The sequence below is a fragment of the Hyperoodon ampullatus genome, assembly GCF_949752795.1.
Source record: "Hyperoodon ampullatus genome assembly, chromosome: 17".
NCBI lineage: Eukaryota > Metazoa > Chordata > Mammalia > Artiodactyla > Ziphiidae > Hyperoodon > Hyperoodon ampullatus.
The window spans coordinates 50,588,245-50,611,875 of NC_136930.1; the positions used below are offsets into that span (position 1 = coordinate 50,588,245).

Here is a 23,631-nt window from a genome sequence, read left to right on the forward strand (position 1 = left end):
AGCTTTGTAGTACAGTCTGAAGTCAGGGAATCTGATGCCTCCAGCTCCTTTTTATTCCCTCAGGATTGCTTTGGTTATTCAGGGTCTTTTTTGTCTCCATACAAATTTTAAGATTTTTTGTTCTAGTTCTGTAAACAATGCCATTGGTAATTTGATAGGGATTGCATTGAATCTGTAGATTGTTTTGGGTAGTATAGTCATTTTCACAATATTGATTCTTCCAATCCAAGAACATGGTATGTCTCTCCATCTGTTTGTGTCATCTTTGATTTCTTTCATCAGTGTCTTATAGTTTTCTGCATACAGGTCTTTTGTCTCCTTAGGTACATTTATTTCTAGGTATTCTATTCTTCTTGTTGCAATGGTGAATGGGATTGTTTCCTTAATTTTCTCTTTCTGATCTTTTGTTGTTAGTGTATAGGAATGCAAAGATTTCTGTGCATTAATTTTGTATCCTTCAACTTCACCAAATTCATTGATTAGCTCTAGAGGTTTTCTGATGGCATCTTTAGGATTATCTATGTATAGTATCATGTATCTGCAAACAGTGAAAGTTTTACTTCTTCTTTTCCAATTTGTATTCCTTTTATTTCTTTTTCTTCCCTGATTCCCATGGCTAGGACTTCCACAACTATGTTGAATAATAGTGGCGTGAGTGGACATCCTTGTCTTGCTCCTGATCTTAGAGGAAATGCTTTCAGATTTTCACCATTGAGAATAATGTTTGCTGTGGGTTTGTTGTATATGGCCTTTATTATGTTGAGGCAGTTTCCCTCTATGCCCACTTTCTGGAAAGTTTTTATCATAATTGGGTGTTGAATTTTGTCAAAAGCATTTTCTGCATCTATTGAGATCATCATATGGTTTTTATTCTTCAGTTTGTTTATATAGTCTATCACATCGATTGATATGCATATATTGAAGAATCCTTGCGTCCTTGGAATAAATCCTACTTGATCATGGTGTATGATCCTTTTAATGTGTTGTTGGATTCTGTTTGCTTGTATTTTGTTGAGAATTTTTGCATCTATATTCATCAGTGATATTGGTCTGTAATTTTCTTTTTCTGTAGTATCTTGTCTGGTTTTGCTATCAGGGTGATGGTGGCCTCGTAGAATGAGTTTGGGAGTATTCTTTCCTGTGAAATTTTTTGGAAGAGTTTGAGAAGGATGCATGTTAGCTCTTCTCTGAATGTTTGGTAGAATTCAACTGTGAAGCCATCTGGTCCTAGACTTTAGCTTGTTGGAAGATTTTTAATCACAGTTTCAATTTCATTACTTGTGATTGGTCTGTTCATATTTTCTATTTCTTCCTGGTTCAGTCTTGGAAGGTTATACCTTTCTAAGAATTTGTCCATTTCCTCGAAGTTGTCCATTTTATTGGCATAGAGTTGCTTGTAGTAGTCTCTTATGATGCTTTGTATTTCTGTAGTGTCCATTGTAACTTCTTTTTCATTTCAAATTTTTTTAATTTTATTTTACTTATTTATTTTTGCGGTACGCGGGCCTCTCACTGTTGTGGCCTCTCCCGTTGCGGAGCACAGGCTCCAGATGCACAGGCTCAGCGGCCATGGCTCATGGGCCCAGCTGCTCCATGGCATGTGGGATCTTCCCAGACCGGGGCACGAACCCGTGTCCCCGGCATCGGCAGGCGGACTCTCAACCACTGCGCCACCAGGGAAGCCCTCAAATTTTATTGATTTGAGTCCTCTCCCTCTTTTTCTTGATGAGTGTGACTAAAGGTTTATCAATTTCATTTATCTTCTCAAAGAACCAGCTTTTAGTTTTATTGATCTTTGCTGTTGTTTTCTTTGTTTCTATTTCATTTATTTCTACTCTGATCCTTATGATTTCTGTCCGTCTACTAACTTTGGGTTTTGTGTGTTCTTCGTTCTCTAGTTCCATTAGGTGTAAGTTTAGATTGTTTATTTGAGATTTTTCTTGTTTGTTGAGATAGGATTGTATTGCTATTAACTTCCGTCTTAGAACTGCTTTTGCTGTGTCCCATAGGTTTTCGATCGTCATGTTTTCATTGTCATTTGTCTCTATGTATTTTTTGATTTCCTCTTTGATTTCTTCAGTGATCTCTTGGTTATCTAGTAACATATTGTTTAGCCTCCATGTGTCTGTATGTTTTACGTTTTTTCCCCTGTAATTTATTTCTAATCTCATAGAGTGTCATCAGAAAAGATGCTTGATATGATTTCAATTTTCTTAAATTTACCGAGGCTTCATTTATGACCCAAGATGTAATCTATGCTGGAGAATGTTCCATGTGCACTTGAGAAGAATGTGTAATCTGCTGTTTCAGGATGGAATGTCCTATAAATATCAATTAAATCTATCTGGTCTATTGTGTCATTTAAAGCTTGTGTTTCCTTATTAATTTTCTGTCTTGATCTGTCCATTGGGGTAAGTGAGGTGTTAACGTCCCCCACTATTATTGTGTTACTGTTGATTTCATCTTTTATAGCTGATAGAATTTGCCTTATATATTGAGGTGCTCCTATGTTGGGTGCATATATATTTATAATTGTTATATCTTCCTCTTGGGTTGATCCCTTAATCATTATGTAGTGACCTTCCTTGTCTCTTGTAATAGTCTTTATTTAAAGTCGATTTTATCTGAATGAGTATTGCTATTCCAGCTCATTTGATTTCCATTTGCATGGAATATGTTTTTCCATCCCCTCACTTTCAGTCTGTATGTGTCCCTAGGTCTGAAGTGGGTTTCTTGTAGACAGCATATATATGGGTCTTGTTTTTGTATCCATTCAGCCAGTCTGTGTCTTTTGGTTGGAACATTTAATCCATCCACATTTAAGGTAATTATTGATATGTATGTTCCTATGACCATTTTTTAATTGTTTTGGGTTTGTTTTTTTAGGTCCCTTTCTTCTCTTGTATTTCCTGCTTAGAGAAGTTCCTTTAGCATTTGTTTTAGAGCTGGTTTGGTGGTGTTGAATTCTCTTAGTTTTTGCTTAACTCTAAAGCTTTTGATTTCTCCGTTGAATCTGAATGAGATCCTTGCGGGTAGAGTAATCTTGGTTGTAGGTTCTTCCCTTTCATCACTTTAAATATATCTTGCCACTCATTCTGGCTTGTAGAGTTTCTGCTGAGAAATCAGCCGTCAACCTTATTGGAGTTCCCCTGTATGTTATTTGTTGTTTTTCCCTTGTTGCTTTTTTTTTTTTTTTTTTGCCGTACGTGGGCCTCACACTGTTGTGGCCTCTCCCGTTGCGGAGCACAGGCTCCGGATGCGCAGGCTCAGCGGCCATGGCTCATGGGCCCAGCCGCTCCGCGGCATGTGGGATCTTCCCAGACCGGGGAACGAACCCGTGTCCCCTGCATCAGCAGGCGGACTCTCAACCACTGCGCCACCAGGGAAGCCCTCCCTTGTTGCTTTTAATAATTTTTCTTTGTCTTTGATTTTTGTCAATTTGATTACTATGTGTCTCGGCGTGTTTCTCCTCTGGTTTATCCTTCCTCTTGGTTGGCTATTTCCTTTCCCATGTTAGGGAAGTTTTCGACTATAATCACTTCAAATATTTTCTCGGGTCCTTTCTCTCTGTTCTCCTTCTGGGACCTCTATAATGAGAATATTCGTGTATTTAATGTTGTCCCAGAGGTCTCTTAGGCTGTCTTCATTTCTTTTCATTCTTTTCTCTTTATTCTGTTCTGTGGCAGTGAATTCCACCATTCTCTCTTCCAGGTCACTTATCGGTTCTTCTGCGTCAGATATTCTGCTATTGATTCCTTCTAGTGTATTTTTCATTTTAGTTATTGTATTGTTCATCTCTGTTTGTTCTTTAAGTCTTCTAGGTGTTTGTTCTTTAATTCTTCTAGGTGTTTGTTACATATTTCTTGCATCTCCTCGATTTTTGTCTCCATTCTTTTTCTGAGGTCCTGGATCATCTTCACTATCATTATTCTGAATTCTTTTTCTGGAAGGCTGCCTATCTCGACCTCATTTAATTGTTTTTCTGGGGTTTTATCTTGTTCCTTCATCTGGTTCATAGCCCTCTGCCTTTTCATTTTGTCTGTCTATCTGAATGTGGTTTTCATTCCACAGGCTGCAGGATTGTAGTTCTTCTTGCTTCTGCTGTCTGCCCTTGGTGGATGAGGCTATCTTTTTTTTACATTTTTAAAAGCAGTATTTCCAGGGACTTTTTTGTTTTACTCATCTATTCAAGGAGTTGTCTTTTGGCTTTATTAACCATCTTTATTATAAATAAGCTATATATAATTAATTTCTGGCCTTATCCTTGTTTTTCTCCTTCATTTCCCTCTGGTTTATTATGTTGCCATTTTTCTAATTTATGGTTGGATGATTACTTCAGTTTTTTTATATCTTTCATATTTTAAATAGATTTACTCAAAGCTCTAAATATTCTTCTAAGTGCAGCTTAATCTTAGTCTCAAATTTTGACATTTAGTTCTTTCCTTGTCATTCAATTTGAAATATATTACAACAATATTGGTAAATAGCCTTTCGTAGACATAACTGGTTTCACTTGTGTTGTCATTTCTGAGTCTTCATGTCACTTAACCTACCAAAAGAATTTGACAAAGTTGAATAACCCCTCCTTCTTGGAATGCTGTCTTCAATTGATTTCCAAGAGATAATTTTCTTCCTATTTTCCTCCTACATTCTTAGATACTCCTTCATTTGTTGCTTCCTCCTCATCTTCCTGACTTATAAATGTTGTAGTATCCCAGAGCTCAGTTCTTGTAATTATTCTCTATTTACTCTACTTCCTATACAATGTCATTAAGTCCTATCATTTTAAATACCATCTATATGGTAATTACTCTTGAATATTTTTTTTTTGGTTGAACCATATAAAATTTCTGAAACTTGACCTCTTTTTGATATATAAAGATGGTAATTTTAAATGATTCAATGATTCAACCTAAAGAACTATATATAGTTATATATATTTTACCACATGAACATCTAATGAAGTCCTCTCTTATAGCAATTTTTCAGCAAATTATATCAACTCTACTTGCAAAATATATACTAAATCCAGTCACTCCTTACCAGTTTTACCACTTCCACCTTAGCCTTAAACTGTACTGATAGTCTCCTGACTGGTCTCCCTGCTGCTCTCAACACAGCAGCTAGAGTGATCCTTCTAAAACATGAGCCAGAACTTGTCAGTCCTTTGGTTAAACCCTCTAACCCTTTCAGCGGAAATTCCAAAATCCCTTCCTTGGCCTATCAGGCATCACATGTTCTGACCCTCTCTACCTCTTTGAGTTCATCTCATATCTCTCCCTCCCTCTCTTCTGCAGCCACAGTGGCTATGTTCCTCCAACTTGTCCAACATCCTCTCCCACCTTGGGGATTTACCTTTCAGGCTCCTCTGCATGGGTCAGGTTCCTTCCAGATACTTATGGTGCAATCCTTTACCCTTTAGGTGACTACAGTGCCACCTCTTCAGAGAAGCCCTCCCTGACAGTTCGATATAAAAGAGCATCCCTCACTGTCACTCGTTTTTTTGTCCTGTGCTCTTCATGTCAGAACCTGATATATTATTTATTCATGTGTTTATGTATTTATTTTCCATCTCCTATGACTAGAAATAAGCTTCACAAGGAAGAGTAGCCCCTGCTCACAGCAACTAGAGTAAGCCCGCATGCAGCAATGAAGACCCAACACAGCCAAAAATAAAATAAATAAATTTAAAAAAAAAAGTAAGCTTCACCCACCACAAATTTTCATCTGTTTTATTTATGTTTTATCTTCAGCATAAAGCAGTTCCTGGGACACAGTATACACTCAACATTTGTTGAATGAATGAATCCATGAATGAATAAATGATCTAGTTATAGTGATGTGTAATTTTTTTTTTGTATTCAAGTTGTCACTACTTGTTCACTTATGGTCTTCTCTGCAGGGTGAACTTTTTAATCATTTTGTATATTACTGTCAGGTATCTTTGAATGCATCTTGTATTTTGGTAACAAAATGTCCCAGGTTTATTATGATTTTTTCTGCCCAAACATGAAATTGTATTTTCTCTGTCTTTTCTAAAAATGAATTATTTTTTAAAATAATTAAGGGCTAGTTTAAAAGACCAAAACATACGTTCTTTTGAGATTTTTGCCAAAATTTCTTTTATTCTTTATTTATGGGCACCAGTGTCTTTATTTACTTGTAGTGTAGGAAACTTAATGTTAAGCATTCATTTTCTTAATAGTTAGATAAATACAGATACTTGTCTGTAATTTTAAAAGTCAAATAAATATGTCAGATAATTTAATGAGAGTAAAAATAAGAAATGCCAGAGACTTTAAAAACTTCATCCACAATATTTAAGAGGAAAAATTTGTATGGGTTCATATATTCACAACAGTGACTGGGGTCCACAGGAATAAATTTGTAAAAGAAAGAAAATCAGTGCATTTGAATCATAACACATTTTACTTATACTTTTATATTTTATATTTATAAGTATATACATATCTTATATACTGTATAATTTTATATTTGTAAATATATTTAGGTTGATCACAAACCATATACAAGGTACTTCTTGTCATCTTTGGACTATCTTCAGATCTTTTTATTCCTATATAAAACAAAAACAGAAAATTTAGTGTGAATCAATTATAGAAAAAGTTAGGGCAAATATTCAAATTATTGCCATGTCTTTATCACCATTTTGTATTGTGAATAATTACCACATAGATGAAACACAGTCACTTTTAGTATGGGTAACTTGATGGAGAGTAACTAATAAAATCACCAAATGTGGGAAATGCTTTTGCCAAAATTCAAACAGATGATCAGATTCTGGGATGTCTTACTTATACTGGTTGGATCCAGAGCCAGCAATTCATTCTTCATGAACTGTTCAAGGGATTCCCAGGAATTTAACTTCTTCAGATTTACAATTTTCTGGGGAACCAGTGATACTAAAGGTTGAAACTTTGCGTGACTCATTAATGCTTGCATGTAAGCAGGAGAAACCCAACCTGAGGTCATTTTGCTGTCAAGTTCATGAAGGACTACTGGTATTATGGGACATTTTGGGTTCACTTTCAATCTGCCTTGGGGAAGGCATTCTGAGAATTTCTCACTGAAGCCACCTCCTCCTCTCTCTTGTCTGGGACTGTCATTTTGTCCTCATAGTTGGGGAACACGCCTTCTCTTTCACCAGGTCTTATCTGACTTTCTCCCTCATTCCTCGCGAGGCCTCCTTCAGGTGACAGTCTAGGGAATGCAGCAAAGTGGCAAATACTCCCCTGTGAGTGGACACATAGCCTCCAGGTCTGGGCCATTTCTGCCCTCTTCTGGGTTCCTTAGGCTAGAGGTTCGCTAATTAACTTTGATACTTTTTCCCTTAATTCAGTGGATTTTTCCCAGTGTTAGTAATGTTTACTTAATATCCTTCCCTCCCAACCACCTTTCACATTAAAGAAGAAAAAAAAAAAGAACAACAATAGCAAACATAAAATCCTTTTTTAGCATTTTCCTACCTTTCTATGAAAGGAAGTTGGTAATGATGGGAGAGCAGTTCAATAACTCTTTAGTTCAGAAATTGTGATATCAAGTAAGTGTGTGTGTGTGTGTATGTGTGTTCACGCGCATGTCCCTATGGCTCCAACAAGCCTTGGATAGTATCAGAGTGTGTGCCAACCTCCTTCTTATTGGTTTTCTTCATACTGGACAGTCATCTTCCCCTAAACATATGTTATTCAAAGCCTGACCCTAATAAGTTCTGGTAGTATCAGCAGCATGAAAGGAACTTGTTAGAAATGAAAGATCTCATGCCTCATCCCAGACCTACTAAATCCCCTCCTTAATTACTGAGTCTATAATCATCATTTTCTGGATATAATGCTATTATTCTTTATAGTCACAGCTACTCTGGAGGTTGCCTGGAGATATTCCTGCTATTAATATACATAGTTATAATTATTCTAATGCTTCTCTCCTTTCAAACTTCTCTGCAGAACTTTAGGATTCCTTGAAAATGCTTCAGTATGCACCTCAGGGATGTCAGATACCTAATGGGTGGGACCCTGTTCCTCCTTGAGACAACCTTTTAACCACAGTAGCTGTTGTAGGTTCAGTTGTGAGGCCCTCCACCCCCGAAAAAAATGATATGTTGAATTCCTAACCCGTGGTACCTGTGAATGTGACTTTATTTGAAGATAGGATCTGTGTAGATGTGATCAAGTTAAAATGAGGTCAAGTTGATTTAGGGTGGGCCCTAATCCTATGATCCTTATAAGAAGAGAAAAAATTCAACATAGACAGAGAGGAGACACACAGGGGGAGAATACCATGTGAAAATGGTAAGCAGAGATTGAAGTGGAGGCAGAGATTGAAGTGATGTGTCTACAACCCAAGGATGCCAAGGTCTAATGGCAACCACAAGAAGCTAGGAGAGCAGCATGTAATAGATTCTCACTCAGAGCTCCAAAAGGAATGACCTGCCAACCTGGATTTTGGAATTCTAGTCTCCAGAACTGTGAAAGGATAAATTGCTGTTTTAGGCTTCTCAATTTGTGGTATTTTGTTGTGGTGGTCCTAGGAAACTAATACATTAAGTTTCCTTTGATCTGTCTTATATCTGCATAATATGCCACTTTTATGGAAGGAAGAATTGGCTCACTTGTGAAATGCTTAGAAACCATGACTTGTCCTCCACTGGTAGTGATGGTAGGTGAGGGGAAGTAGTGGGGCAAAAATTGCTCTCTTTGTCTCTGAATAAAATTCTTTATTAGAGTAGCAGTGTGTTCTATGAACTCTACAGCACGTCTAGTAAAGTGTGTTTTCATTTGATAAATCTTAATTACAGTTCCTCCTCTCCCTTCCATGGCCCATTCATTGTACAACTTGGACAAACTACAATTTCAGTGATACTGTACTGTACTGTACTCAAAACCATTCACCTTCACAAACACCCTAGCTAATGGACCAAGGAAGTGCCTTTACTCTCTTTCCTTTCAAATAAATTCCTTTCCAATGTAGTACACTGCCTGGGAAGCTAAGCAGGAGCCATTATTCTCAGGCTGTTCTGGGGCTACTCCTCAGTGCCAAGAGGCCCAGCCATGTTTTTTACCATAAGGTCCATAAAGTTCTCATGGAAATAAAACCAGTAGGTCTACCTTCTACTCCTGCCCCCTAAAACATGCCTGGAATACTCTTTCAAATATTACTAGAAATCACTGAAAAAAATTGAGATGGTATGCAACATTTTGTTTTAGACAAAATGAATAAAGATAATGTTTCATTTGGAAGGAAACAGTAGGCAGCATTATTGTATAGGTGCATTCAGGTTGTGTATCATTTCAAATCCAGGAGGTCATAGTTTCCTACTGGTACTGGCTAAAAAGCAGTAGCTGAATGTATTGATAGAGCTAATTAGGTCACTTAAAATTATTGTTTTAACTCTTTTCAATTAAGGGTGTGTTTATTTTCTTAGTAATATTTCAACACAGCAATTATAGTTTAAATAAACAAGGGAAAGTACGCAGACACTTATTCAAAAAAGATGCCTCATAACATTGTTTTGTATTTTTTAAATTTATAGCTGTGTTAGTGGATTCCAGTGGGATTTAGTGAGTTTATTTCCTTTTTGGTTTTAATTAGGAAACTTACTGGAACTGTGGATAGCTATACAAGCTAGGGGAATGGGTATGTTTTATTTGATTATACTGGATGTTAGTGAATTTTTTCTGTAATAAAATTTTAAAGATGTCATGGTGTTAGTTGAGAGATTTTTTAAAGAATGGTAAAAATGAAACTAAATATTTATTTAAAGGCATTTTTAATGTTGCACAAATGTGTGCTTATTGAGAAAGTTGAATTTCTCTAGGAAAAACCCCTCCAATTTCTATGTTTTGACTGCATATCAGTTTGAGGTTAGGGCCTTGCAAAACTCTAAGTAAACAATGTAAGTATTCAGAAAAACATTATTTTATTTGTGGTGGTGAGCAGAGGCAAGACAGAAGGGAAAGGCCTTGGAATAGATGAACCATTTCCTAAGATTTTCCATAAGGGCCCACTTAGAATTCCCTTTGGATTTTTCAGTTAAGTATAAGAATATATCTGGGTCATACTGTCAGCTCATCTACCTCCATAGTTGAGAACCAAAGAAGCTAATCAGCAGCATGGACTCAGCCATGAAACTGAGGGTGCTCAGTGGTTGGTGGCCATACCGATTCCAACAGAATCTTTGTTCCGGCATAGTTCTTTCTCTCTAATTACATATATAATAATATATATAATTATATATATACATATTATCAATATATATAAATATAAATCTATATGCAATACCTCATGAACTGTCTCTTATTTTATTTATTTATTTATTTGGTTGCATCGGGTCTTCACTGCTTTCACTAGTTGTGGTGCGCGGGGGCTACTCTTTGTTGCAGTGTGCGGGCTTCTCATTGCGGTGGCTTCTCTTGTTGCATGGGCTCTAGGCGCACAGGCTTCAGTAGTTGTGGCACAAGGGCTCTAGAGCACAGGCTCCATGGTATGCCGCACGGGCTTAGTTGCTCCGCGGCATGTGGGATCTTCCCAGACCAAGGCTCGAACTGTGTCCCCTGCATTGGCAGGTGGATTCTTAACCACTGCGCCACCAGGGAAGTCCTGAACTGTCTCTTCTTGAGCTCACATTTTCTGTCCTGCTTGGACCTACTCTTACTGGAGTTGACTGCCAACTTTCTCTACTTACCCTCACCCTGTCCTCACTATTAGCCCTTACTCATCCCACTTTTTAGGTCACAATTCCATTATAAAAAGCTCTCTTAGATATTGACCTTTCCCTTCTCTTTGATTTCATTGACTTAACCTAAATCTAGAACCATTAGATTCTGGAGCAATAAGGAATCTAACCTCACCCTCTTCTTTTATAGGTGAATATAATGAAGAATATATAATGATACGTTCAAGGCTACATAGCTATATAGGGACATTACTAGAAGAACTTGTACTACATATGCCTCTCACATTTGTTAATATCATTGTTATTATTTATGATACTTTATATCCTAAATTATTTTTATTATTAAGGCATTATATAATAACAGAAGAGATAAATCTGATAGTGAGACGACAACATTAATTCATTTATTGAACACATTTATTAAGCATATACTCTGTGCCAATAATTATTCTGAATACTGGGAATTAAGCTGTACATAGAGTAGAAAAAAATCCCAACCTTCATGGACTTTGCATTCCTGTGGTGGAAGCTAGATTCTAAACTTATATATAAGTGAAATATATAATGGTTTGTGCTGGTGCTAAAAATTCAAGCAGGAAGGGAGGAGAGGAAATGTAGGCAGTTACAGTCTCTGTGTGTGGGGGGAGGGGGACAGGGATGGGTGTTGGGGTGGTGAAACCAAGGATTTGAAAGTGAGGAAAACTAAATGTCCTGGAACTGAATCAATGACGCAGATGCCCTTGTTGACTTAACTTTTGTTAATGAAGAAGGATTACCAAATATAATCCTTCCAAAGTTTTTTTCTTCCTCCTGATGTGAACAGTGTAAAACTGTGGCAGAGGGTAATATAAGGAACGATAGTTTGCCCTGGCTGCCACCCTCATTACCTTCATTTTTCTTTCAGAATCTCATTTATCAAAAAGGCACAATTCACCCATTGGCATGGCAATCACTAGTTCATTTAAATCTAGAGTTCACATTTCATTTTCAAGAACCGATTTCCTTACTAGGAGGCAAAAAAAGTGTTTAATCAAGGCTGTGTGTAGGAGAAAAAGTAAGATGCAGAAAGGGTCTCTAGCCGCCAGGGCCTCAGCTCACATATCCATGTATTGGACATTCACAGGAGAGGACAACAGCTTGGAAACCCCTTTACTGTGGAAAACTGGAGAGGGAATTGGTGCTGGTGACTGAGAAAACAAAGAAGTAAGTACTAACCAGTTTTCTCTGCTTTTCCTAATCCAGTGAGTGGTACACTGTTTCAAACTGGGGAAAAAATCTTCAATTAGGTGGGGATGATTAAATAAGGGAAATAATGTCTCAATTATTTTTCTTAACTTGTGTTTATTTATACATACTGTAGTTGGGGAGGAATAGATATGTTAAATTTTCCTGGTGTTCTTCCTGCTTCTCCTACAGTTCTCTTTCCTTTCCCAATTCACTTCCTCTCCCTGCTCTTTTTTTAAAAATAAATAAATTAATTTATTTATACTTTATTTTTGGCCTCGTTGGGTCTTCGTTGCTGCATGTGGGCTTTCTCTAGTTGCGGCAAGCTGGGGCTACTTTTCGTTGTGGTGTGTGGGCTTCTCATTGCGGTGGCTTCTCTTGTTGCGGAGCATGGGCTCTGGATGCACAGGCTTCAGTAGTTGTGGGACGCAGGCTCAGTAGTTGTGGCTTGTGGGCCCTAGAGCGCAGGCTCAGTAGTTGTGGCTCATGGTCTTAGTTGCTCCGCGGCATGTGGGATCTTCCCAGACCAGAGCTTGAACCTGCGTCCCCTGCGTTGGCAGGTGGATTCTTAACCACTGTGCCACCAGGGAAGTCCCCTCTCCCTGCCCTTCATGTTGGTGTTACTTAGGGTTCTTTCCTTTGTTTACTGCTCTCCTTCTTCTAGCTCCCTTCCTTGGATAATCTTGCCCATTAACAGAGCTTTCGTTGTCACCTAAATGGTGATGACATCCCACTCTCTCTCTTTCCACACCTTATTTCATTTCTCTTAGACTAGTAATATTTCACTTGTACATCATATGGGCACCTCAAATGCCTTAGTTATGGAAATAAGCTAACTACTGTTGCTCTACAAATTTGCTCATCCTTGGGCTTCCCTGGTGGCACAGTGGTTAAGAATCCACCTGCCAACACAGGGGACACGGGTTCAAGCCCTGGTCTGGGAAGATCCCACATGCTGTGGAGCAACTAAGCCCATGCACCACAACTACTGAGCCTGCACTCTAGAGCCCACGAGCCACAACTACTGAGCCTGCGTGCCACAACTACTGAAACCCATGCGCCTAGAGCCCGTGCTCCATGACAACAGAAGCCACTACAATGAGAAGCCCATGCACCACAGAGAAGAGTAACCCCCACTCGCCGCAACTAGAGAAAGCCCGCGCAGCAACGAAGACCCAACACAGCCAAAAATAAAGAAATAAAATAAGTAAATTTATTTTAAAAACTTTGCTCATCCTTTTTATTCCCCATTTCATTATTCATCCCATCTCCCAAGCCAGATACTCAGGTCATCTTTGACTAATCCCTTTTTATTATTAATCAGTCCCTGATAATTGCCAGTTTTATGTCCCAATAATATTTTGGGTTTCCTTCTCTCCATTCCTATAGCTCTACCCTAACTTAATTCTTATCTCATCTTCATTTCTCCCCCAACTCCTTCTATCTGCCACATTTTTTCTGGAGAGATCTTTGAAAATGCAAATCTGTCCATATTAATATCTTGCTTTGATCATTCCCCATGATTGACTTCTTTAGATTTGTACTTTTTCTTACCTAAAGTCTAGCTTTATATTGCTTTATAATACAATCCTCCTTTTGGAAAGAAATTCAACAAAGGTATTAAATGATAGAACCATAGAATCCCAGAATTGAAAGACTCTTTAGGGGTCACCAGTGAAACATCTTTCTCCTCTCTGGAGCTATCCAAGCAGAAGCCATGTGTCAAATAAGAGGGACTAAAAATGGAGAGAATTTAAGTCTTAGCTATGACCTGAACTAGATGAACTCTCAGCCTCCATCCAAACCAACTCTGGATTGTTTGATTTGGAGAAGTCTTATTAATTTTCTCAGCTCAGCTTAATGACATTTTCTTCATGAAGTCTTCCCTCATTTTTAGCTAGAAGTGATTTTTTTTTAACTTTGTTTCATCCTTAAGGACAGACATGTCTTTTTACTTTTGACACATGGAATGTACCAAGTAATGCTGAATGGATAAGGGAATACAAAAGAACATTGAGTTTTCTATATTCTAGTTTGTACTGTTATTATTGGTATAATGTCAAGAACTCAAACTTTACCTTCAAGGAGACTTTAGGTCAAATTCTGGTTCTAGTTCTTACTAATGTTATTATATTAGAAAAAATGATTGATTAATGATTGTGAAGCTTGATTTCCTCCACTAAAAATTGAAAATACTAACTTCTGCTCTTAGGATTTCAGTAAGGATTTTCAAAAAAAGTAAACTTGAGAAATTCTCATTACCTTTTTATAAATTCAGTTTTCACTTATTGAGCATTTATTATGTACCAGCTTTCTGCTCTAATTCATCTAATCCTTATAATCAACCCTATGGCTCATTCTATTACAGGCCTATTTTATAGATGAGGATGAGAGGCAGAGAGAGGTTAAATAATATTCCAGTGTCTCACAAATAGTAAATAGTAGGTCCAGGATTTGAATCGAGCTAGTCTGCAGATGCCAGACTCTCAACCTCTGTGTTTCTCAGACTCAGAAAATTGCTCTTATTGATCAGTCACCTGCCCAAAGAAGATGGCAGCCAGCCACATGGAAATCCAGCAGTCTGGTCCAAAGGAACTGTGAGCCTTTGGTGGGCCAATTCAGTTCACTTGTGTTTCACTGATAAATCTGCAGATGAGCAGATGGCTCCTTGGAAGAATGGAGGAGCAATTTCCCAGAGAGTTAAAATAAACTATAAATTAATCAACCATGTTCAGATATTTAGAAGACTTAACTGGATTACAAAGACTCATTAACAGTATATTATGTATTGAAACAGAATGAAGTAACCTCTGTTTGTCAGGTATAACACAGTGGGTAGAAATAAAGCCCAAAGAACAGCAAACATTACAGACTCAGTTAAGTTTACATATTTACCTGTCCCTTGCTAACATGGTTAAGTAAGTGCTTCCAAACGGTTGACAGTTTGGTCATACCAAATCCCACTAATCATAGGGTACTAGAGAACTCATTTATTTACCAGGGGAAAAAAGAGAATTGCATGATTTAATGAGGTTTTCCTATCAACAATATCTGTAAAACATATTATTTAGTAATACTTCAGAGATGCATATGTAATTTGAAGTAAATTAAGATTATAATCAGAAGTGTCTATTTTGGGACCCAAATCCAACTGTAGTTGTTATGGCATGTTTGTCCTTGTGTGTCTGCCTGGTTACCAGGAGAAAGTCTTCCCTGGGCTCTGTGTTATGCAGGAGACAGTGCTTTGTCTGAGCCTCTTGGAGGCTTGCATTACTGAGTGACTGCGGGACCCCTAGTAGGTCACAGCACCTCTCGGACTCTCTAACTCACATCTTTATTATCCACTCACTCATTCGTGCATAGTAAATGTCCAATAACTATTTACTGAATGAATGAAAAAGTCAGTCACTCAACCCCACTCTAAGGAGGTTGGGAGAGAGCAGCAATTCTGGGAAGAAGAACTAGACACCCTTCTGAGAGTACTTTTGAAAGTGACTTGATCAAACTTGGCACTAAAGCTGGTTTGGGGAATGGAATGTGTCCTATGTGAGGCAAAAGTAACCTATTTCTGGGTTTTAACCAGCTGTCTGGAGGAGGAGTTCTAGACGTATGTGATACAGCCTCAGGAATCACTTGTTTGACAACATGGTGTATAAGTGGGGCTTTTATAGGCAGAGACAAGTTTTCAGAGAAAATCATCATTTAGGTTCCCAAGTCTTTATGAAAACTATACAGTGTTTAACAATGGTAGGGAAATATTGGAGATTTCACTAACTTAAGAGTTTATTGGAGTTTATTGCCCATGACATAGCTGCCCATTAAAGAGTTCAACTGTGTAGGTCTTAGCAGGTTGGCAAGGGCCAGGCCTCTGCACCAGTTCATGAAAATGAGGAATAGAAGCTTTCTTAGGATAAGGCACCCTTGTGCCTTTGGCATGGTAAATATTGCCTAGGGACTATGAGATTTTCAGGGACCCATAAAAATATTTGAGGGCTGAAAAAAGAATGTTGGCTTCAAATATGAAAAAACAACAGCAAAATTAAAATAAAATTTTAATTCAATCTGTACAAAGTATAACATCATTTATTCTATTACTTGTTAAATTTCTTCTTAATTAAAAGTTGATTTTATTTGGAAACAATTTGGAGATTGAATTTTTTTACCTTGTCACAATTCTCAAGTTGACTACAGAGAATTTATGTGTACCACATAATGTCTACAACAAAATTATAAAGCTCTTTCAAAAATATTACAGCAAAATGTTATATTAATTATATCTAACAAGGGCCATAGAAGAATTCTAATATATTTGACACAGTAGTATCATTGCCCAAGGCTAAAGTACCTTGAATTAAAATTTGATGATAAGCAACAGAAAAGATGTCCATGTAAACAGCTTCAGGAAACAGGATAAAATCAAGGAGAAACACACCGATACGTATATTAATCAAACTAACAAAAATTAGACACAAAGAAAAAATATTAAAAGCAACAAGGGAAAAGCAACAAATAACATACAAGGGAATCCCCATAAGGTCAACAGCTGAACTTTCAGCAGACACTCTGCAAGCCCGAAGGGAGTGGAAGGACATATTTAAAGTGATGAAAGGGGGCCTCCCTGGTGGCGCAGTGGTTGAGAGTCCGCCTGCCGATGCAGGGGATACGGGTTCGTGCCCCGGTCTGGGAGGATCCCATATGCCGCGGAGCGGCTGGGCCCGTGGGCCATGGCTGCTGAGCCTGCGCGTCCGGAGCCTGTGCTCCGCAACGGGAGAGGCCACAACAGTGAGAGGCCCGCATACCACAAAAAAAAAAAAAAAAAAAAAAAAAAAAAAATAAAGTGATGAAAGGGAAAAACCTACAGCCAAGATTACTCTACCCAGCAAGGATCTCATTCAGATTCGATGGAGAAATTAAAACCTTTACAGACAAGCAAAAGCTAAGAGAATCCAGCACCACCAAACCAGCTTTACAACAAATGCTAAAGGAACTTCTCTAGGCAGGAAACACAAGAGAAGGAAAAGACCTACACAAACAAACCCAAAACAATTAAGAAAATGGTAATAGGAACAAACATATCAATAATTGCCTTAAATATAAATGGATTAAATGCCCCAGCCAAAAGACACAGACTAGCTGAATGGATCCAAAAAAAAGACCCATATGTATGCTGTCTACAAGAACCTATTTCAGACCTAGGGAAACATACAGACTGAACGTGAGGGGATGGAAAAACATATTCCATGCAAATGGAAATCAAATGAGCTGGAATAGCAATACTCATATCAGATAAAATCAACTTTAAAGTAAAGACAAGAGACAAGGAAGGACACTACATAATGATCAAGAGATCAATCCAAGAAGAAGATATAACAATTGTAAATATCTCTGCACCCAGCATAGGAGCACCCCAGTAGATAAGGAAAATGCTAACAGGCATAAAAGGGGAAATTGACAGTAACACAGTCATAGTAAGGGACTTTAACACCACACTTACACCAATGGACAGATCATCTAAAATGAAAATAAATAAGGAAACACAAGCTTTAAATGACACATTAAACAAGATGGACTTAATTGATATTTATAGGACATTCCATCCAAAAACAACAGAATACACTTTCTTCTCAAGTGCACATGGAACATTCTCCAGGATAGATCACTTCTTCAGTCACAAATCAAGCCTCGGTAAATTTAAGAAAATTGAAATTTATCACGCATCTTTTCTCACCACAGTGCTACGAGACTAGATATCCGTTACAGGGAAAAAACTGTAAAAAATACAAATAACATGGAGGCTAAACAATATGCTACTAAACAACCAAGAGATCACTGAAGAAATTAAAGAGGAAATCAGAAAATACCTAGAAACAAATGACAAGGAAAACACTATGACCCAAAAGCTATGGGATACAGCAAAAGCAGTTCTAAGAGGGAAGTTTATAACAATACCGTACTAACTCAAGAAATAAGAAACATCTCAAATAAACAACCTAAACTTACACCTAAAGCAATCAGAGAAAGAGGAACAAGAAACCCTCAAAGTTAGCAGTAGGAAAGAAATCATAAAGATCAGTTCAGAAATAAATGCAAAAGAAATGAAGGAAACAATAGCAAAGGTCAATAAAACTAAAAGCTGGTTCTTTGAGAAGATAAATAAAATTGATAAACCATTAGCCAGAATCATCAGGAAAAAATGTGAGAAGACTCAAATCAACAGAATTAGAAATGAAAGAGAAGTAACAACTGACACTGCAGAAATACAAAGAATCATGAGAGACTACTACAAGCAACTATATGCCAATAAAGTGGACAACCTCGAAGAAATGGACAAATTCTTAGAAAAGTAAAATCTTCCAAAACTGAACCAGGAAGAAATAGAAAATATGAACAGACCAATAACAAGCACTGAAATGAAACTATGATTAAGAATCTTCCAACAAACAAAAGCCCAGGGCCAGATGGCTTCACAGATGAATTCTATCAAACATTTAGAGAAGAGCTAACACCTTTCCTTCTCAAACCCTTCCAAAATATAGCAGAGGGAGGACCACTCCTGAATGAGGCCACCATCACCCTGATACCAAAACCAGACAAAGATGTCATGAAGAAAGAAAATTACAGGCCAATATCATGGATGAACATCGATGCAAAAATCCTCAACAAAATACTAGCAAACAGAACCCAACAGCACATTAAAAGGATCATACTCTATGATCAAGTGTGATTTATCCCAGGAATGCAAGGATTCGAGAGAAGAAAATATATGCAAATCGATCAATGTGATACACTATATTAACAAATTGAATGAGGAAAACCATATGATCATCTCAATAGATGCAGAAAAAGCTTTTGACAAAATTCAACACACATTTATGATAAAAACTCTCCAGAAAGTAGGCATAGAGGGAACTTACCTAAACATAATAAAGGCCATATATGACAAACCCACAGCAAACATCATTCTCAATGGTGAAAAACTGAAAGCATGTCCTCTAAGATCAGGAACAAGACAAAGATGTCCACTCTCGCCACTGTTTTCAACATAGTTTTGGAAATTCTAGCCATGGCAATCGGAGAAGAAAAAGAAATAAAAGGAATCCAAACTGGAAAAGAAGAAGTAAAACTGTCACTGTTTGCAGATGACATGACATTATACATAGAAAATCCTAAAGATGCCACCAGAAAACTACTAGACCTAATCAATGAATTTGGTAAAGTAGCAGGATACAAAATTAATGCACAGAAGTCTCTTGCATTCCTATACACTAAAGATGAAAAATCTGAAAGAGAGATTAAGGAAACACTCCCATTTACCATTGCAACAAAAAAAATAAAATACATAAGAATAAACCTACCTAGGGAGATAAAAGACCTGTATGCAGAAAACCATAAGACACTGATGAAAGAAATTAAAGGTGATACCAACAGATGGAGAGATATACCATGTTCTTGGATTGGAAGAATCAACATTGTGAAAATGACTATACTACCCAAATCAATCTACAATCCCTATCAAATTACCAATGGCATTTTTCACGGAAGTAGAACAAGAAATTTTACAATTTGTATGGAAACACAAAAGACGCCGAATAGCCAAACAATCTTGAGAAAGAAAAACGGAGCTGAAAGAATCAGTCTCCCTGACTTCAGACTCTACTACAAAGCTACAGTAATCAAGACAATATGGTAGTGGCACAAAAACAGAAATATAGATCAATGGAACAGGATAGAGAGCCCAGAGATAAACTCATGCACATATGGTCACCTTATCTTTGACAAAGGAGGCAAGAATATACAATGGAAAAAGACAGCCTCTTCAATAATTGGTGCTGGGAAAACTGGACAGCTACATGTAAAAGAATGAAATTAGAACACTTCCTAACATGATACAGAAAAATAAAATGTACTAAAGACCTAAATGTAAGACCAGACACTATAAAACTCTTAGAGGAAAACGCAGGCAGAACACTCTATGACACAAATCACAACAAGATCCTTCTTGACCCACTTCCTAGAGTATTGAAAATGAAAACAAAAATAAACAAATGGGACCTAATGAAACTTAAAAGCTTTTGCACAGCAGAGGAAACCATAAACAAGATGAAAATACAACCCTCAGAATGGGAGAAAAATATTTGCAAACGAGGCAAGTGACAAATGATTAATCTCTAAAATATACAAGCAGCTCATGCAGCTCAATATCAAAAAAACAAACAACCTAATCCAAAAATGGGCAGAAGACCTAAATATACATTTCTCCAAGTAGACATACAGATTGCCAACAAACACATGAAAAGATGCTCAACATCACTAATTATTAGGGAAATGCAAATCAAAACCACAATGAGGTATCACCTCACACCAGTTAGAATGGCCATCATTAAAACAATCTAGAAACAATAAATGCTGGAGAGGGTGTTGAGAAAAGGGAACCCTCTAGCACTGTTGGTGGGAATGTAAATTGATCCAGCCACTATGGAGAACAGTATGGAGGTTCCTTAAAAAGCTAAAAATAGAATTACCATATGACCCAGCAATCCCACTACTGGGTGCTTACCCTGAGAAAACCATAATTCAAAAAAAAATACATGTACCATAATGTTCATTGCAGCACTATCTACAATAGCCAGGACATGGAAACAACCTAAATGTCCACCAAAAGATAAATGGATAAAGAAGATGTGGCATATATGTACAATGGAATATTACTCAGCCATAAAACGGAACAAAATTGAGTTATTTTAATGAGATGGATGGACCTAGAGTCTGTCATACAAAGTGAAGTTAGTCAGAAAGAGAACAACAAATACTGTATGCTAATGCATACATATGGAATCTAATAAAACAGTACTCATGAACCTAGTGGCATGGCAGGAATAAAGATCCAGATGTAGAGAATGGACTTGAGGACACATGGGGGGAAAGGGAAGCTGGGACAAAGTGAGAGAGTAGCATTGACATATATACACTACCAAATGTAAAATAGATAGCTAGTGGGAAGCAGCCGCATAGCACAGGGACATCAGCTCAGTGCTTTGTGATGACCTAGAGGGGTGGGATAGGGACGGTGGGAGGGAGGCTCAAGAGGGAGGGGATATGGGGATATATGTATACATATAGCTGATTCACTTTGTTGTACAGCAGAGACTAACCCAACATTGTAAAGCAATTATACTCCAATAAAGATGGAAAAAAAAAAAACAGCATTAGGGAAGTTCAAGAGAAAGCCTCTGAGAGGTCTAAAAGATAGGTAGAGTGTAGGGGTGGAGACTAGGCAATATTAGCCTCCAAGGAAGGTTGTCAACAAGCAGTCAGCTTTCCTCCCACACCATGAGAGAACTGGCAAAAGCAAGTCATGGCCGTAGCCCTAGAGAACTAAAACGGGGGTTTAGGATCAGGGCTTTTTTCTGAGCAGTAAGTCAGATGCTGAATTAGTACAAGCTAGCACACAATAAAAGCTGGCCTTGGTAGCAAATTTTACTTATTTATGAGTCCCGTGAGTTTTAAGCCAGAATTCAGTTTCCCCTTTGATCAAAAACAGGTTCCAGAGCCTGTGGGGATCAAGACAGTCAACATATATTTAGTAGGTACCTACTGTGCACCAGGGACTGTGCTAAGTACTGGGAATACAGTAGCAAACAATTGGATGCTGATTTCTAGACCACAGTGTTTAATGTCTAATGAGAGAGACCGACATTAAACCTAAAACGAATGTGATAAGTGCTACTAAGAAGATGTACAGGGTGCTAAGAAACTACCACAAAGACTGGGAGCAAGAGACTGAGACAGGGCATTAGAGAAAAATCAAATGTAGAACAAGCATGCTTGGGGGCATGGCTATGGATTTTGTGGGACTGCTACATCAACCAGGTCTGAAGAGCTCTTGGTTAGCCCTGCCTGGACAAGATCTTTCCTAGGACAGTATTTGACACTGAGAAATGCTTTCTTGGAATATGTTTGAGGAGCTCTGGATTACTGTGCTTTCTCTCATGAACGAGCTATCATTAAAATTTTTTCTCTTTTACTAACACTTCCTCTCAGATACTGTGGCTACCATCCTTGCAAATAATCAGTTAGTGTCAACCTATTGGACTATCCAGTCGAGAAATCTGTCCTTTTTAATCTTTAATATTTAACTCAGGCCCTTGCAGCCTCAGGCATCCCTAACACATGCATAATTCTCTAGGATTATAAATAAGTTATTTTCAACACCAATTAACATCATCATCAAAAATATTGTGCACGTCACACATCTCGTGCAAGCAGTAAGCACTGACTGTGCAAAGTACTTTCAACTGGAACCCATCCAGTTCAAATGATTTCATGCAAAGAAAATAAATACCAGTGAGCAGGCAGCTTGATCTAAGTAGAGTAGACTTTTTTGTTTTTTCTTTTTCTACCTCCAGCAGCCCTTAGCACGGTGCCTTACTTATGAGTGCCTTACTCATATTTTTAAAAATGAAAAGTATATGGAACTTGGTATATCTTTCCAATGCCATATCTGATTTTGAAAGTTGAATCACCTAGCTTTTTTTATTTTAGAGATAGTACCCCTGTCCCTTTGCCTTCTTCCGGAGGGGAGAGATGAAATGTGATAATGCAGTCATTTGTACTGAGCATGTTCCAGCTGAAAGGCCTTTGTGTAGGTGTTTTGAGTCTCAGAGAAAGGTAGTCATTGTTCGTCTCTAGTATTTGAAGATGACCTCACCGATAGGGTTGTATCTCCAAGTGACTGAAATGGCTGTGGTCTCAGAGGCGTGTGGGAAGGTTTTTCTTTGGTTTGTGGTGAGAGCCTGTTTGCAGGGCCTGGTATTTGTAGCACAACCTTTCTTCAGGCTGCTTTTCAAGATGAGCTGGCTCGTGTCTGTTAGCTGCACACCAGGTTCTTCTGTTGGCGAGTGTTCTATTCCAGAATTCCATAGTTATCGAGAAATGGACTATGTTAACACAAAGTTTTATTGTGTTTTGAGGCACTTTGGGGCCTCTGACAGCTGCTCTCATTTTTCAGAGTAAACTGCTACTGAAGGTTTGGCAAAGGTTAATTTTTAAATGGATTCTATGCTGCTATATGTGGCATCTCCCTCAGTATTTGAATTATTCAGCACATAACCTCACTGTTAGGTCATATTTTTTTCTTTTTTGAAATTTTTGTTGGTCACCTTTAAAGCTGCATCAATCTTGGTAATGGAAAAAAAAGTCAGTGTAATGATCTGCTTTGAAAATAAACAGTATAACTTGACTTTGGCGTTGAGAGCCTATTATCATGTGGTAACATCATTCTATTCCAATGACATTATCTGCTAAGGATATTATGATGGTGGAAAATATTTCAATTTTGTTATCGGAACAATGAAGCTGTGATATTTAATTATAGAGAAGTATGCTTAATTTGGGGAATCTGGTATGTTGACTGTCACAGTTTACTCATAAGAAGTTTGGACAGTTATAATCAAATTTGAACAGAATATTATTTAGTGACCCACCCATGTTATTGATTCAATACTTTCCCTCACTTTCTGAAGTCTTATCCTTTGAAATTTGAATTCTTCCATTGTTTATTAACAAATTAATGAGCTCATTTGATAACTGTAGTCATGGGTAGTAGTGAAGAGCTAGGGAATTGAGAATAAGGTCTGTCACCAGTTTTAATCCTGTGGGAGTGAAACCTATATGAATGACTCAGCAAGAAAAGTATTACCACGTTGAAATGTTAA

General features: G+C 37.6%; 1 long non-coding RNA gene across 2 annotated transcripts in view; it reads left to right on the forward strand.

Annotated features, from left to right (window-relative positions):
• Positions 1 to 23,631, forward strand: part of LOC307065518 — a 204,822-nt gene that overhangs the window by 25,630 nt on the left and 155,561 nt on the right. For both annotated transcript variants that reach the window (XR_013811339.1, XR_013811340.1), the window contains exon 2: positions 11,817 to 11,896. This is a non-coding gene — a long non-coding RNA (uncharacterized lncRNA). The remainder of the gene's footprint in view (positions 1 to 11,816; positions 11,897 to 23,631) is intronic.